The sequence below is a fragment of the Eretmochelys imbricata genome, chromosome 2 (genome assembly GCF_965152235.1).
Source record: "Eretmochelys imbricata isolate rEreImb1 chromosome 2, rEreImb1.hap1, whole genome shotgun sequence".
NCBI classification, from domain to species: domain Eukaryota; kingdom Metazoa; phylum Chordata; order Testudines; family Cheloniidae; genus Eretmochelys; species Eretmochelys imbricata.
In genome coordinates this window covers 186840593-186859645 of record NC_135573.1, presented here as the reverse complement: position 1 = coordinate 186859645, position 19053 = coordinate 186840593, and positions in this window count along the sequence as shown.

Here is a 19053-nt window from a genome sequence, read left to right as displayed (position 1 = left end):
GTGTGGGCACGGGAGTTTGCTTGTATGGAACATCTATTAGGACCAGACCTCAGGCAGTTCAACAAAATATATTGTAGGAAATAATATTACACTGGCAAGGATGTGAACTAATAGGTTGTTTGCATCTCTAATTTCTATGATTCCATGAAAATGTAGCACAATTTCAAATTCTAAAATTAACTGGGAGGATCTGAGTTAGCATTCCTATTAAATGAGATACACAGAACAGAATTCTTCAATTGAAAGCTTAAATGAATAAATAATGAAATGAAATAGCTCAGCATCAATCGAATAAGCAGTCCAAAAGCTCCAATTAATATAAACTTAGACATGGTGATTGGGTGTATTAAAACGTACACTGGTTGATGAAAACAGGTGAGACTTACAGTCTGGGAAAGTCTTGGTGTTTGATCCAACCTCATCCAGTCCATAAGCAAAAGATTTGCTGCTCTTCAGATGTAAATTTGTGAGCTCCAGCTGATGTTATTGCTGCATGGATCAGTAAGTTGAAGATGAATTAAAGATCAATTTTCATTGACTACTTTCGTTTTCTTCTAATTTATTCAAATAATTTTCAGAACTCAATAAAAGAGTCTAAAAGACTTTATCCAAAGTATGGATAAGACATCTAAAATCTCTTTTGTGAAGATCTTCACATTCCCAAATCTGAAATGTCATTAGGAAGCATTCAGAACTAGACAAACACATCACTGGATCAAAGATAAACACAAAGAATGGCCAGACTGGGTTTAGACTGAGATAGGAAGAAGTTTTACAAAACCTCTCTGCGCTATACGAAGAAGTATCTAGTGGTTAGAGCATGTGACTTTGTGGCAAAGCTTCTGGATTTTAATCCTAGTTGTGCTACTGAAACACTGTGTGACTTTGTGCAAGTCTCTAACTCTCTATGCCTCCATTTTTTTCTGTAAAAAGATGGATAATGGTAACCTGACCCAAAGGAGTGTTGCAAGTCTTTTATAATAAGTGTTGATAGAGTGCCTTGAGATCCTTGGATGAAAGTCACTATAGAATTATTATTATATTAGTAAGTGTCGTCCTCAGATTTTTGCTATAATATTTACCAGAAATGCATGGCTGTCATTTTTCAGAAAATTAAATTTCAGACCATTTCTCCATACATATGTCACTATTTGTGACACCACCATTTTTCATAGTATCTGATAATGTAAATAATCTTCCCAGGGTAGATTGAAACATGTATTCATTCACTAGCACTTATCTGTCACTCTCAGCTTAGGTAAACCTTTTGATAACAGAAAAGAAATTAGTTACAAATAAGACATTTGCTCTGTCATCTGACATTAAAAATAGGGCTGTCAAGTGATTAAAAAATTATTTGTCATTAATCGCACTGTTAAACAATAATAGAATTCCATTTATTTAAATATTTTTTGATATTTTCTATATTTTCAAATATATTTATTTCAATTACAACACAGAATACAAAGTGTACAGTGCTCACTTTGTATTTATTTTTGATTACAAGTATTTGCACTGTAAAAAAAACAAGAGAAATAGTATTTTTCAATTCACCTAATAAAAGTACTGGAGTGCAATCTCTATCATGAAAGTTGAACTTACAAATGTATAATTATGTACAAAAAACCTGCATTCAAAAATAAAACAATGTAAAACTTTAGAGCCTGAAAGTCCACTCAGTCCTACTTCTTGTTCAGTCAATTGCTCAGACAAACAAGTTTGTTTACATTTGCAGGAGATAATGCTGCCCGCTTCTTGTTTACAATGTCACCTGAAAGTGAGACCAGGTGTTGGCATGGCACTGTTGTAGCCAGCATCGCAAGATATTTACCTGCCAGATATGCTAAACATTCGTATGTCCCTTCATGCTTCAACCATCATTGCAAGGGACATTCGTCCATGCTGATGATGGGTTCTGCTCAGCAACAATCCAAAGCAGTGCAGACTGACGCATGTTCATTTTCATTATCTGAGCCAGATGCCACCAGCAGAAGGTTGATTTTCTTTTTTGGTGGTTTAGGTTCTGTAGTTTCTCTTTTAAGACTTCTAAGACTTGTTCTTTCAAGACTTCTGAAAGCATGCTCTACACCTTGTCCCGATCAGATTTTGGAAGGCACTTCAGACTCTTAAACCTTGGGTTGAGTGCTATAGCTATCTTTAGAAATCTCACATTGGTACCTTCTTTGCGTTTTGTCAAATCTGCAGTGAAAGTGTTTTTAAAATGAACATGTGCTGGGTCATCATCCAAGACTGCTATAACATGAAATATATGCCAGAAAGCGGGTAAAACAGAGATGGGGACATACAATTCTCCCCCAAGGATTTCAGTCACAAATTTAATTAACACATTTTTTTAATGAGCGTCATCAGCATGGAAGCATGTCCTCGGGAATGGTGGCCAAAGCACAAAGGGCATACAAATGTTTAGCATATCTGGCACATAAATACCTTGCAATGTCAGCTACAAAAGTGCCATGCAAATGCCTGTTTTCAGTTTCTGGTGACATTGTAAATAAGAAGAGGGCAGCATTATCTCATGTAAATGTAAACAAACTTGGCTGAACAAGAAGTAGGACTGTGTGGACTTGTAGGCTCTGAAGTTTTATATTGTCTTGTTTTTGAGTGCAGTTATGTAACAAAAAAATCTACATTTATAAGTTGCACTTTCATGACAAAGAGATTGCACTACAGTACTTGTATGAGGTGAATTGAAAAATACTGTTTTTCATTTTACAGTGCAAATATTTGTCATAAAAATACTTTGATTGCAATTACAACACCGAATATATATGAAATTATAGAAAAAGATCCAAAATATTTAATATATTTCAATTGGTATTCTATTGTTTAACAGTGCAATTAAAACTGGAATGAAATTGTGATTAATTTTTTTGAGTTAATTGCATAAGTTAACTGCGATTAATCGACAGCCCTAACAAAAAATTGTTTTGTCAAGCAGCCTCTTTTATTAGATCTTTCAAAACACCACTTTGGGTTGACCAACATTAATATACACCTTATCTTTCTCTTAAATGACAGCAATATGTGGGACAGGCACGGCGGCAGATGGGAGCCCTTTATTGAAATTCTATCATCAAATGAAAAGTTGGGATGATTTCCTTGCCTCTGATACAGTCACATCCTCTCTAGATAGAGCTTACTGATCCATGCAGTGATCACATCAGCTGGAGCTCACAAATACATCTGAAGAGCAAATCTTTTGCTTATGGACTGGACGAGGTTGGACCAAACACCAAGATATTTTCAAAAAATATTTCCTGTAGGGAAAATTCTCTTGTACCCTCTGCCCACTTTAAGGTCTTCTCTCTCTCTCTCTGCCCCTTCCTCCCACCCCACTCAAAACCACACAAGCTGAATGCTGTACCATAGAACAGATACATTCAATATAACGTTAGGAACAACATCTAAACATTTCTGATGAAGTGTACTTAATATACAATTTCTTTTGCTCACTAGTTTCCTTCCCTCATTGGTTCTAATTATGAAAACAAGTGACTAGATTTCCCAGTGTCTTTCTCCTGGTGCAGCACGGGCATCACTGGTATCGTACATAGGATTTTTAGCACAGTAAGTGGGACAGTTTCCCCTTGTTAACACATTGTGAGCACAGAGCAGCCCAATGGTGAATCTAATCATGGCTTGCTTTCTCCAATCCCACTTCAGGTTCATAGCTGTTTAATTTGCAAAGAGTGAAACTGAGGCAGGTTAAGTTGAACAACTGGAACTTTATTAAACTCTGTGGACTGCTCTGTCCATATGGCTGAGTTGCTTCCCACCTGACTCTCCAGTATTCCCTATTTTCCTGGTGTCTCCTCAGAAACAGCCCCTCCAGGGAACATGGGCCCTCTGTCTCCAGTTCCACTGATCATGAAACATCTTCCCTATTTTACAAAAATTTAATATAAATGTTAAAAATTAATAATTGATGCCCAGACCTCCGCCCCGGGTCCCTTCAGCCACAGGTTGCTAAGACATAGCCAAGTTGGAGTCTTGTCTTTACCAGAGACTCAGCTGGTTACATAGACTTCGAGATCGTTTGGTTTTCTCAACAGGCAGCCACACTGGGAGTGGCCTATCCCTGTCTCCCTTTCACCTGTCTCCAAGGCCAGCAAAATGTATCTGTGGAGTCTCCTCCCTCCCTGTGGGGTTGGTCTCCAGATGGTGCTCTGTCTACATTCTATGAGGATCTCTATATGCTCTCTGAGTATTGTGTCTGCTGGCTGTTAACTGTCTTCTGCTCCTTTGGTCACTTGTCCCACTTGCATAGTCACCTCATATGACATGGGTGCCACTGCACACCTCATGACACCTTTAGTCCATTCCTTCTGGTCTCTTTCTAATGGTTGGATTCTCACAGGCTTGCCAGTCTCTAGGTCCAATTGGTCCTTTGCTAACCTATTGGACTCTAGCGCTTGCTTTCTCTGATTGTTGGCCATCTCCTATTGGGGCACCCTCATCCTTGTGGCTGCAACAGGTCTCTCCTCATTGGTGCTGCTTCAATTTCTTTGAAGCACTAAAGAGAGGGCTATTCTATAACTGTCTAGGGGTTTGCAGTTTGATTTCACTGTTACATCAGCTTCAATTCATTGCCCAGCTCTGGTGGATAGTTGATATAAATTAACCCAAATGGATATTAAATACACCCACACAAAACACCACATGATTTTTTTATAGAATTTCTTTCCAAGAACCTAGAAGGTCTAGCACTACTTGAATGTTTCCCACTAGGATTTTAACTGACTGAGTTGCTAAATGCCACTGCTGCTTGTGGAACAGGGTATGAAGTGTTCATTGCTACCTACATCTCCAGAGAGCACTTAAGCACATCTATGACCAAAAGAAAGCAACCTTTAGTTGGAATAATATAAACAGAGCAGATATTGCAAATTGTTCTTGTGCTAAACAGAGATACCCTGTAGATATTAAGACAAACCTTCTCGATCGTTAAATGGTGCCTTTGTAGACCCATCGTTTTCTGAATGACATTAAGATATGACAACTTCAGTAGCTGAGCACACCTCTGATTACAGCATCAAGTTGATTTTGAGGAATAGGAATGTTGTAATTATCATTTTTCCCCCTTTGGAAAATAGAAATCGGGTCAACTAGGGGAAAACAGCACTGTTGCTCGCTCAGTCTCCTAGCTACTTAACTGTCACTTTCTTTGCAGTTACAAGGAAAAGGAAGAATAGCAAACTTCTTTGTTACTTGAGTCCAGTGGGATTAAACATACAAGCATATAGAATGCAATATTTTAAAGCAGCCCATATTAAATCTATTACACAAATGGCCCTTCAGTTCCTCTTTGTCCCCTACTCAGTGCCAATCAAACCATACCATATTTACCACATTAGGTCCAAATGATGGGTTACAGTGTCACCTCAGTCTATGCTGTCATTTTTGAGAATGCTATGCTGATATCTCCCACAACGATCAGGATTAAAAATACCTGACTCCCACAGCCTCTTGCGCTGGGGATATTCCCCAGGAAATTGATGGTCACACAGTCCCTTTGCTCTTGTACAAGGAGCTCCAAACACACCAACGGCTCCACTGGCAGTTGCGTCTTTGTAATAAGAACCATAACATTTAGGATTCTTGACCACTGTTCCTGAGATCTTGGGGATTCTCAACAAACATGTAGAAAGATAACCTCTCATTGCACTCTCTCACTAAACTTTCATAGAATCATAGAATCATAGAATATCAGGGTTGGAAGGGACCCCTGAAGGTCATCTAGTCCAACCCCCTGCTCGAAGCAGGACCAATTCCCATTTAAATCATCCCAGCCAGGGCTTTGTCAAGCCTGACCTTAAAAACCTCTAAGGAAGGAGATTCTACCACCTCCCTAGGTAACGCATTCCAGTGTTTCACCACCCTCTTAGTGAAAAAGTTTTTCCTAATATCCAATCTAAACCTCCCCCACTGCAACTTGAGACCATTACTCCTCGTTCTGTCATCTGCTACCATTGAGAACAGTCTAGAGCCATCCTCTTTGGAACCCCCTTTCAGGTAGTTGAAAGCAGCTATCAAATCCCCCCTCATTCTTCTCTTCTGCAGACTAAACAATCCCAGCTCCCTCAGCCTCTCCTCATAAGTCATGTGTTCTAGACCCCTAATCATTTTTGTTGCCCTTCGCTGGACTCTCTCCAATTTATCCACATCCTTCTTGTAGTGTGGGGCCCAAAACTGGACACAGTACTCCAGATGAGGCCTCACCAATGTCGAATAGAGGGGAACGATCACGTCCCTTGATCTCCTCGCTATGCCCCTACTTATACATCCCAAAATGCCATTGGCCTTCTTGGCAACAAGGGCACACTGCTGACTCATATCCAGCTTCTCGTCCACTGTCACCCCTAGGTCCTTTTCCGCAGAACTGCTGCCTAGCCATTCGGTCCCTAGTCTGTAGCGGTGCATTGGATTCTTCCATCCTAAGTGCAGGACCCTGCACTTATCCTTATTGAACCTCATCAGATTTCTTTTGGCCCAATCCTCCAATTTGTCTAGGTCCTTCTGTATCCTATCCCTCCCCTCCAGCGTATCTACCACTCCTCCCAGTTTAGTATCATCCGCAAATTTGCTGAGAGTGCAATCCACACCATCCTCCAGATCATTTATGAAGATATTGAACAAAACCGGCCCCAGGACCGACCCTTGGGGCACTCCACTTGATACCGGCTGCCAACTAGACATGGAGCCATTGATCACTACCCGTTGATCCCGACAATCTAGCCAGCTTTCTACCCACCTTATAGTGCATTCATCCAGCCCATACTTCCTTAACTTGCTGACAAGAAGACTGTGGGAGACCGTGTCAAAAGCTTTGCTAAAGTCAAGAAACAATACATCCACTGCTTTCCCTTCATCCACAGAACCAGTAATCTCATCATAAAAGGTGATTAGATTAGTCAGGCATGACCTTCCCTTGGTGAATCCATGCTGGCTGTTCCTGATCACTTTCCTCTCATGCAAGTACTTCAAGATTGATTCTTTGAGGACCTGCTCCATGATTTTTCCAGGGACTGAGGTGAGGCTGACTGGCCTGTAGTTCCCAGGATCCTCCTCCTTCCCTTTTTTAAAGATTGGCACTACATTAGCCTTTTTCCAGTCATCCGGGACTTCCCCGGTTCGCCACGAGTTTTCAAAGATAATGGCCAATGGCTCTGCAATCACAGCCGCCAATTCCTTCAGCACTCTCGGATGCAACTCGTCCGGCCCCATGGACTTGTGCACGTCCAGCTTTTCTAAATAGTCCCTAACCACCTCTATCTCCACAGAGGGCTGGCCATCTCTTCCCTATTTTGTGATGCCCAGCGCAGCAGTCTGGGAGCTGACCTTGTTAGTGAAGACAGAGGCAAAAAAAGCATTGAGTACATTAGCTTTTTCCACATCCTCTGTCACTAGGTTGCCTCCCTCATTCAGTAAGGGGCCCACACTTTCCTTGGCTTTCTTCTTGTTGCCAACATACCTGAAGAAACCCTTCTTGTTACTCTTGACATCTCTTGCTAGCTGCAGCTCCAGGTGCGATTTGGCCCTCCTGATATCATTCCTACATGCCTGAGCAATATTTTTATACTCTTCCCTGGTCATATGTCCAACCTTCCACTTCTTGTAAGCTTCTTTTTTATGTTTAAGATCCGCTAGGATTTCACCATTAAGCCAAGCTGGTCGCCTGCCATATTTACTATTCTTTCGACTCATCAGGATGGTTTGTCCCTGTAACCTCAACAGGGATTCCTTGAAATACAGCCAGCTCTCCTGGACTCCTTTCCCCTTCAAGTTAGTCCCCCAGGGGATCCTGGCCATCCGTTCCCTGAGGGAGTCGAAGTCTGCTTTCCTGAAGTCCAGGGTCCGTATCCTGCTGCTTACCTTTCTTCCCTGCGTCAGGATCCTGAACTCAACCAACTTTCTTCCAGTGCAGAATTTTGTAATTTTGCTTTCCACATGAGATGGAGCCAGGTACCACTGGACTAATAATGTGTGTTTTTAATTTCATGGTGGCACATAGCGGTATATACTGAATTACATGGGAACTATTATATACTAAAGGGAATTTCATTAAAAGCGAACCTTTTAAGTTTCCTAAATGTTCCGCCTGCTTCCAGTTAATCTTTGGACTTCCACAGTATTTATTGTGAATCAGTGTGAAATAGGTATGTGTGCCTCACTGAAAGAATTTGCTCTCTCATTTCCAGGAGATACTGGTTCGGCTGAGGATAAAAGCAGATAATTCTCCTTTTATCAAAATTGCAGTTTTCTGAGAAATGCAAATGCAAGCAGTTTTACTTCTGGGCGATCTGTGAGGAAAGGCTACTGCTAAGGCTGGATTCTCAGAGTCACAGAAATCACTGCACTGAACTGGTTTTTCTGTAGCAACTTTAAAATGAGAGTCCTGAGGACTGGATGCTAAAAATTTACACAATTGTGCTTCTACATCTGTGTGCACAATTACTTCCAGGGGATAGGCAAACTGGGCAATTGCATATGTAAATGGACAGGTGTCAAGGCGGATTCCCCACTCTGGCACTTCGAGTGCAGAAAGTGGGGGCCAGCAAGGATTCTAAAAATTAATACTGGCCACTCCAGGCTTGTATTAAACTCCCAAGATTACAGCTTCTCTGACCTTGGATGGGTAGATGCTGCCACCACCCAAGTGCAAAAAAACCCCTTTGGGCCCAGGAAAGCGCACTTGGGAATTCCTCCCTGTGAGGTAGCCTCAAGCCCTTTCACCACCATCCCTCCAGCAAAGAGCTGAGAAAGGAAAAGGAAATTAGCTGTTGCCACCAGCTAATTAAATATGTGCACAAAAAACAAAAAGAAAATACATTTGGAACATAGGCTATTGCTAGATTTAAAAAGAGAAAATATAATAATTAAGCATCAAGAATGGTTTTCTTGAGGTCCAGCTTAATGGTTACAAGCAAAACAAAAGCATTGGGGTGTTGGCACAGAGGAGTCCATAAGCCTTACAGAAATAAAAGAAACCTAATCGTGTCTTTCTAGACATATCCTGATCCACTTACATATCTGGGATTTTAAACTGAGTAGTTTCTAGGTATGATCTGGTTACTTTCATACCTGGTTCACAGCTTTTTCAGCATAGCTCCAGCTCTCTCTCCTCTCTCTGGACGACAGACAAAGGGAAAGTTTTTTCCTCAATTTTAAAAAGTTCTAGCCCTCCCATTGGCTCTTTTGGTCAGGTGCCCACTCCCTTCCTTTTACCTATGGGCTTTTTTTAACCCTTTACAGGTAAAGCAAGAAGAGAACAGCTACTAACAGGGAGTTTGTAGCTAACTAGCTGGCTGAGTGTACATAAAAGGGAGCTACCCCCCCCTTCATTTATCACAACAGGTGTCAAAATCACACCTGACATCTTTAAAATTTCTTGGGAGAGAAGGTGCAGTTTGAGGAACACAGAAAACCAGCTCTGAACTAACTTCGTTTAAAACAGACATGAGGAACAACACATAGGACATCCTAATAACTTGCTACAGTGGTGTCAACATCTATTAGTATCAGTAATCGAGCTTCCCCTAATCCTTAGTTTCATCCATCAAAAACCACTAAACTCACTTTTTAAAAAACTGTAGCAGTAAACATAACCAGGAGATGTACAATGATTTAGTAACATTACAATCATATCTGTGTAATTTTAATGCTGCCTTTACAAGTATAATCCAAATTTAGCTCACTAATAATCTTTCAAGTTCGTCTGGTAAATGTATCCTAGTTGGGCAGAATGTCTGAAAATGTCCCAGATGTTCTATTCCTGGTTCCTCATGTGCAAATTCTTGATCCTAATTAACTGTCATAACTATAGTCAGCTCAGCAATGATATCAATTAGTTCTTGTTCCTCTTCCCCATGCAAGAGAGATTGGGTAGAAGTCACTCCATTTCTCTTGTGTTGCCAGTTGTAATAAAAGGAGTCTCCATAACAGGCAGGCTGGATTTAAGTGGTTCAGCTCTCCATCCTTTCCTCATATCCTCACATAAAGTGTATGTGCTAAAAATGGATCGTCCCTGGTTTCTCTCTTGAGCATAGCAAAGATTAGTGATAAAAATCAATATTTTAGATATAGGGTAAAATTTTCAAAAGTCCTTAAGCCACTTAGAAGCCCAAGTCTCATTTTCAAGTACAACTGAGGGTCAAATTTTCAAAGGTTTTTGGGTGTCTAAAGAGGCAGTGGAATCCTAGTGGGATTTTCAAAAGCACCTAATCAGGTTAGGTGCCTAACTCCCAATGAAATCAATGGGAGTTAGGCAGGGACCTAGGTGCTTTTGAAAATTCCACTAGATGCCTATTCAGGCACCTGAAAAGCCCTTGAAAATCTGACCCTTAGACACCAAAGTCCCACTGACTTTTAATGAGACTTAGGCTCCTAAGTCATTTAGGCATTTTTGGAAAAAATTATGTATACCTAATATATCTACCACATCTGTTCTGAATACTAATTCTCTCATAGTGGTAGTTAGGGCAGTCCACCAGTATTTGCATAGTTTGTTGTGTTCTTAGATTCAATTTCATGTGGGTAACCTCCCAAGAACAGAGCTCAGCATCAGAAACATACAGCAGCCACAATGAGAATATCTTTACTAGGGCTTGATATAGATATCAGAGGCTGCTGATCCATGGTTAAAGTAAAACACTTCACAAATACTTGTGAAATTACTTACATTTCCCCTCCGCCAAACCAAGTTGAAGCCTTCTTTATTTAGCTGTGCATAATTCTTTTCTTCTGACATCAGTGAAAGATGTAAAATGTGACTGATTTCTCACAGCCATCATGCAGAACATATGACATCTTCTAAGGGTCAAGGCATCACAAGCAAAATGCAGGGAACATGCCAGATTATGGTGCATGAGCACGTAATCTGAAATTCAAAGGCTTCCGTAAAGGAATGGGGAATGGCTTCAGATTAGGGAGCAGACAGAGATGGAATAAAGGGTAAGGAAAAGGAGCGACATTTTAATGATCAAATCATTAGCTGAAGGTGTAAAGAGAGGAAATGTTAATCTTTGAAAACAGCGGAATGGATTAAGCAAAGCATTGGAGATATATTAAGAGTTAAAAAGAATGCAGGGTGCAGATTTCTTAGTAGAATGTACACAGACCAAACAGTTTAAAATCTAGTTTTAGAGAAAATTAGAGCAATTTGTCAGCTAACTAAATGTATGACAGAAGCAAGATGGATAAATGTATGGGGTTTCCCTAGGCAAGGCTGAGGATGAAATTAAAAGGGGTACAGGAGAGGACCAAGTGCTGTTTGTTAAGTGACTGATTAGCAGGAGAGGGGGAGAACAAAAACCATCCACAGCCGTCCAAGTAACATTTAAAGGTACAGCGCTATCCAACAGGGTTAATATAGGATATCAATTCTTCTGGGTTAGACCTCATACCCCAGACAGTTTGAGACGTTATAAACAAAGGTTTGGGCACATGGTGGCTTTTAGAAAGGGGGGAAAATGAGGTGTGGTAAATGTGGAGAACACTCATATGAGGACTGTACAGAAGGAACTGAACTAAAATGCAGCAATTGTGGAGATAAGCACAGTGCAACAGACAAAGGGGTTGTGGGAGCAGAATGAGCTGGAGAGATACAGAAAATTAAGATTATCCATAAAATATCCCAGGCAGAAACTACCAGAAGATATTTTACAGTGGAATGTTGATAAGGAGGAAAATGCCAGTGAGGGAAAAGAGCTACTGGTACAACAACATTCAGTTCAGGGTAGGAAAATAGAAGGGGAAAAGATGAAGCTGTACTGCTTGTAGGCAAAGAGAAACTTACAGCATTGATGACAGAAGTGATTAATTGCACTTTACAGATAGGGAAGAAGACTGAAAGAATAAAAACAAAAATAGAAGAAAAGTATTTGCATATAGGTAATATCAAAAGATCGCATTCAAGTGACTTTAAATGAAGGTTATAAGTAGTTTAAACAACATGGTGCTAACAGTTTTTCGCTGGAACACACCTAGTTTAACACCACATGGTCAGGAATTAAAGAAAACTGTTTTAAATGGAAAACAAACCATGTTTCTTGTACACATGTCAGGTTTGTGAGAAAGTCTGTGTTTACACTTCCAGGATATGATGTAATCAGATGTGACAGAGAAAGAGGAGGAGGAGGAGGAAGGGTCTGTATATTTTTAAAGGAAGGTGGGAGATCACCCTGCAGCTCCCTGCCCCCCAGGACCGGGACTCAGCGTTGAGGCTGCACCCAACCCTGACACAGCACAAGGGCCGGACCTGCCCCAGAAACACCTCAGGGCTCTGCCCCTCTGTGCCAGGTGCACTAGGTGTGGGAAGGCAGGCTCAGCCTGGCAGATCCAGGAGTGGAGAGGCTTAGTGGGCTGGGGGATCCAGGTGTTGGATGAGAGGGTTCTGTTGGGGGCAATCAGTGTGGGTGGCTCAGTGGTGGTGGGGAATCTGGATGCACAGGGGCTCATTGGGGAGTTCTGGGTGCAGGAGCAATGGGACTTTGCAGGGGGGTCCAAGTGAAGTGGTTGGGGCTCAGCAGGGTGGTCTGGGTGTGGGGGGATATGGCTCGGTTGGGGGGGTTTGGTCTGGGGGGAGTGGGTGCCTGGGAGAAGTAGGGCTCGATGCAGTGGGGGTCCAGGTACAGCTGGTTGGGGGGGGATCAGTGAGGTGGGGGTCTGGGTGGCTCATTAGGGTGTCTAGGTGCAGGGGGATGGGGCTAGTGAGAGTGGGGGTTCAATGGGCCTGCCTAATGGGAGACCCCCAGCTGCTCCTGCTATGGAAGGGATGCCACATGCCAGGCTCCTGCTTCCCCCACTCCATTCTCCTATCCCCTTCTCTTCCCCACCCTCTCCTCACTGCCCCATCTCCTCCCCTCACTCCTACATGCCACTGCCCAGTCCTATCCCCCTTACTTCCACACTGCTTCTTCCCTACTTCCCCCACCCCTACTACCCTGCCTCACCACAGGCACTCACCATTGTACAGAAAAATGCCCTGCACACATAGAAGGGGAAGTTGATTGGCACTAGGACCCAGGAGGTGGCGTCCAGCTGCAGAGTCAGGAACCCAAACTGCAACTTCCATCACCCTGGCAGCTCTGCACCTGCAGAAATGGGAGGGGGCAGTTGCACATACCCCCCCACTTTGATTTACCACTGCTCTGGGTGCTGGAAACCAGGTGCCCCCACTGCTGGGGCGAGGCATGTGCCATGACTGCTCTTGCAGCTTCCCTTTGCTTCCCCGTCATTTTCTGTGGGGATGCAAAAAATCTGCAGAACAACATCATTTCTGTGCCCATGCAGTGGCGCAAAATTCCCCCAGGACTATCTGCAGAATCAGAGCACTTTTATACAAATCTATAATATTTATAACCCATGTAAAAACTAGACAATCTAGAATTGGAAGAATTAGTTCAGGGTGCCAAAGGCCCATATACTATTTGTGGACCCCTTAATAGCCATAAGAAGTTATGAGGAAGCAGAAAAAGTTATTATAATGGCAATTACCCGACACAGTTCATTGATATGCACAGCCTGGTATTGCTCAATACTGCAGCATCTACTAGGTTTAATTTGATGGATGGAACCTTTTCATGTTTAGATCTAGGAACTGCAACAAGCAATACAGCAAGTAAATGCAGCTGAGAAATCTATAAAGAAGATGGAATGGGGAGTGATCACTTCCCTATGCTAATTACACATCAAGGTGTGATGGGGTGCTTCACTCACTGCTAGGATGGTGCCTCCTCCTGGTCATTCTGAGGAATAGCTCATGAGGTCAATGCCCCTCCCTGTGGTTGCACGCTCTCACCGTCACTCTCTGCCTGTGTACAGTCCCTCTCTCACTCCACAAGCTGCTGCTTCTGTCACCTCTTCCTGACTCAGCCCTCTGGCCAGGTGACTGTATTTCCCCTTCCGAGGTACCAAAGTCTTCCTTCTATAGTCCTAGGCAGTCTTCCCATTCACTGCCTTGTAGTGCCACTCCTTCAGTAGCTGGCAGGGGAATCCAGGCCCATCCTCTATTCTAGGTTCTGGCTCAGGGCCCCCTAGCTCAGGGGTGGGCAAACTTTTTGGCCTAAGGGCCACATGGGGGTTGCAAAACTGTATGGAGGGCCGGGTAGGGAAGACTGTGCCACCCCAAACAGCCTGGCCCCCCCCACCCCCATCTGATCCTTCCCACTTCCCGCCCCCCCTCAGAACCTCTCACCCATCCAACCCCCCATGCTCCTTGTCCCCTGACCACCCCCTCCCTGGGCCCCCTGCCCCTATCCAACCCCCCAGGACACCACCCACTATCCAACCCTCCCTGCTCCCTGTCCCCTGACTGCCCCGACCCCTATCTACACCCCCACCCCCTGACAGGCCTCCCGGGACTCCCACATCTAGCCAACACCCCCGTTCCTCATCCCCTGACTGACCCCTCGTCCCGGCCCCCTTACCATGCCACTCAGAGCAGCATGTCTGGCAGCCGTGCCACCTGGCCGGAGCCAGACTCGCTGACGCGCTGCCCTGCAGGAGCACGCAGCCCCACTGCCCAGAAGACTGCCTGCGTGGAGGCGTGGCAGAGGGCTAGCCTCCCCGGTGGCAAGCTCAAGGGCTGGGCCGGACATGGCCCACGGGCCGTAGTTTGCCCACCTCTGCCCTAGCCAGCAGTCAAGGGCCTGCTCCTTTCTAGACCATACTGCCTTTCCCTGAGCCCTGCCCTACCTTCCTGGCTTCCCCCGTCTCTGGGTTTGCCACCCCAAATACACCTTCCTTCTCCCAGGGAGGGATGGCAGACTTTCCTAACAGGCAGTCTGCTGCCAATTTCCTGCCTTTATAGTCCCAGCCCAACTCATTCCTCCTCAGCTGGGCTTCCTCATTCAATCAGGCTATTGCTTAGCTATCTTATTCCTCTCAGCTGTGGCCTGTTGGGTTAATTAGCCCCCTTCTCAGTCTGCATAACCCTTTCAGGGCAAGTGTGGTGTGAACACCCCATCATACCAGGCCAAGATCATGTTAAAAATACTGAAGGAATTCCTACCTGGACCCTTAGAAAAGCAAATTGGGGACTAAAAGTAAGTGTGCTCAGCATCTAAGTACCAATAAGTAATAATATAGAGGAATGTCATGATATCACGATAAGGGAGTTGTACTAGCAGCCAACCTAGCTACATGTAAGACATCGAATTGCCACAAACTCAAAAATACAGTTCCCTGATGGAGTGAAGATTGTAAAGCAACAGTTAAAGAAAGACATAAGGCATACAAAGAAGCCAAAAGTACAATGAATACCAAGGACTTAATGAACTATAAAAGATGTAAAGCAGCAGCACAAAGAATTATTAAAAAGGCAAAGAAGGAGTTGGAGAAAGTACTGTGGGAATATGAACAAAGATTCCATGGTTTCAGAGATAAAAACAAATGTAAACCTTTTCTTATAGTAAATGATAAAGCTGAAAGTTCTAAATTAGGAAAAGCACACATTTTAGCAAAATAATTTCAAAAAGTTGGTCGTGATACAAATCAAAGTGCACGCTTTTGTGGATTGGGGGGAGAATGTTTGCTGAAGAAAACTAAGTTCTTATGTGGCTAGGTAGAATATAAAAATGACATCATTAAAATTTCAGCATATAGGAACTCAAAAAAAGCTAAAAATGCAGCCTCAGGTAAAGATAGCATATGTAATGCAATGCTTAAGCACCTACCAAAAGGGAGACTAAAAATTGTATTGAATTATATAAAAATATATTGAGAAAGAAATAGTACTGTCAGAACAGAAGCAAGCAGTGGTTATACCGATAGGGAAAGCAGGCAAATTACACACAAACCCTGATGCATATACCTCTATTGCCCTCACATCATGTGATAAGAATAATAAATGAGTGATTAGTAGCATACTTGGAAAAAAATGAAATTATAAACTGTGTACAAAGTGGTTTCAGGGAAGGAAGATGCGCAGTTGATCTTACTGTAAGATTAGAAAGAGAAATACAAAACAACTCAAGGAACCAAGTTGGATAGCTGTCTTTTTGGACATTGAAAAAGAGTATGACATGCTATGGAGGAAAGGCTTGCTGAATAAACTAGCCACAACTAGAATAAGAGGAAGACTATGTGGTTTAATAAGGCTTTGTCTACACTAGCACTTTTGTTGGTAAAACTTTTGTCCATCGGGGTGTGAAAAACACCCCCCTGACCGACAAAAGTTTCACGGACAAAATGTCCGTGTGGACAGCGCTATGTTGGTGGGATATGCTCTCCCACCAGCATAGCTACCACCATTCATTAGGGGTGGTTTAATTATATTGGCAGGAGAGCTCTCTGTGCTGCTGTAAGGTCTGTAGCGTAGACAAAGCCTTTAGTGACGTCTTAAGAGATAGAACCATACAAGTCCGGGTGGAGGCAGTTTTGTCAAATATTTACAAACTTACTAATGGCACTCACAGGGGATCAGCCCAACCCTGTTTAACAGAATGATTAATGATCTCCCAAACAGTATACCAGGAAGAATAAGTATTACTCTATTTGCAGATGACTGTGCTATATGGGTCAAACATAGAAGACTTAAGATAGCTGTAGAGAGAACCAACAAGGCACTTGGGGATCTCAGAATAGAGAGATATTCGGGAATTTAAGTTGTTACTTGCTAAAACAAAGGGAATGATCTTGACAACAAGGAAGATTGGAACCTCTCTCTCTATATACAGAAAAAATACAGGTAGTTCAAAATGTTACAGACTTAGGAGTTGTTTGATTAACTAGGAAAGGTCATACAGATAATATAAAGACTAAATGCGGGGGTGAAAGTAACTTACCAGTACAGGGGTCTTTTAAATCGCCAGGCCCTGGGGCAGCTGCCCCTTTTGCCCCACCTCGGCGGTGGCCCTGGTGGGGGGAGGTGCAAAAGGAGCAACGATGTTAAAGCTGCCTTAGCAGCACTTTAACGTCATCTGTGTATGGGCCCGTACCAGCGGCCACGTCTTACCGATATGCTGTACAGGCCCACTTTCACCTTTGACTAAATGTAAAGATCGGATGAATCTGTTTTAAAATATTTCTGGGAACAACTGAGGTGTAGATAAGAACACACTGTTGGTGCTGTGTATGTCATTAATAAGACCCGTTACAGATTATGGATGACAAGCCTTTAATTCAGCTTCTAAATCAACACTAAAAAAAAATAGAGCCGATCCAAACCCAAGCTCTGTGAATCGCATGCAGGTGAGTATTATGACTCCATTGTGTGTGCTGCAAGTAGCAACTGGAGAAATGCCTATAAATTTGAGGATGAAATAGTTAGATTTAACCTTTTGGGCTATGGTTAATGGAAACAATGAAGATAAAAGCACTTAATGAATATATGAGCACTGTTGGGAATTAAGTAGACAAGAAATAACTGGGTGCCATAAACTCCCACCTGCTAACAGGGTCAAAAGGTGGGTAAAAGACCGGAAAATGGGAGTAGCATTAAAAAAAGTATTACTTTGTTTTTTTTAAGGATACTGGATGGGGCGAGAGGATATAGATTTTTGCTTTTGCAGTAGGTGGCAGTCATAGCCTCACGGGCTGAGGCTGCTGTGCCATAAAATGACAGAAAAAGAAAAAGGGAGGAGTGTGTTAGCTAGGTATAAAGAGGAGTTCTAGGGTGAGTGTAGGCCCTGGAATCCTGCCTTGGACTACAGATTGTGGCAAGAAGCTGAGAGGGATGGAGTAGCTATGGGGAGAAGAGGAAGCTCCAGAGGTAATCCCAGAAGTAGTCTAGAAGATAGAGGAGAGAAGTAGGAAAGAGCCTAGAGAAACATCAACCAGGTCAGAGCTTGAGCAGACTGTGGTTGCCGAGCGTAAAATCTCTGGGCTGGCACCTGGAATAGTGGGCAGGCCTGGGTTCCTGTACTGGACTAGTGAAGGCAGCAACCAGCCAGTTGGTCCAGCAAGATGTCGATACCCCAGAAGGAGAGGATTATAGCAACCACCCCAAGTCCAGAGAGAGACAGACATCACAATGTAAGCAACCAAAGAAAGGGCTGTCAGACCGGTCGAGAGCTAATCCCCAGATGAGTCACAAGGAGGCGCCCCAGAGGTAAGGAGAAAACCCTTTGACAAGGTCCCTTTCTTAAGAATGCCAAATACATAGAAATAAGTTTATGGCATATCACGCCATCAGTCTAAATTCTTATAACTAAGTTTTATTCCCTCATGCATTTTCTTTTCCTGGGTCCAATACCATATAATTCCTTCAGATAATTACTGCTACTGTTTCTCTCAGATTATACATTTATTTCCCCCATTTATCTAGCTGTCTTTTCATTTTAAGGTTTAACATTGATGAAACACAAAGTGCGACATCACTGCTAATTTTATTTCAGAGAAGGACTGTCCCACGAGGACAAATTGGGCGGGTGGAGGGTGGGGGAACGGGAACTCAACAGTTATACATAAAGTCATTTATTTTTCCATTAATTTTCTATACTCCCCCAATCCCCAATATTTAAGACCTTTTGTGTTTGAATTAGCTGTCTCCCTCTACACCCAAATTCATCTTCTGCTTGATTCACTAAGCATTGATAACTGATGAGAGATGTAACTAAACCACTGTTCCAGCAGACCTCCCATCCAGAAAGTCATTGCATGATGTCCCAAGGAATGAGGAGAGATCCAGTGACTGGTTGAGGTAAAAGAGGAAAACCATTACATTAAACACAAATTGTTTTGATAATTGGCAGACGTGATATAATAAAAGGACAAATATAAGACTGCTTATTTTTTTATAAGAGCAATACCTTCACACCCCAAAACTTTTACTATCACATGCAAAATATGTCAAGTGGTGTATGTTGCCCTTAGGGCTAAAAGGATCAAAATTTTCACCACTGTGAATGAAAGCGATCATAAAAGTAAAGCGCGTTGATCCATGTGACCAGATCCCCTTTTCCCCTCTTGGTATGTGGTCTGCCATACCTCAGTTCCCCATCTGCCAGCTCCAGGCACTTCAGTCTCTCACTCTTCAATAGGACAATTCCAGTGCTTCATAATAATCTAGTTCTCTGGCCAAATCAAAGTCCA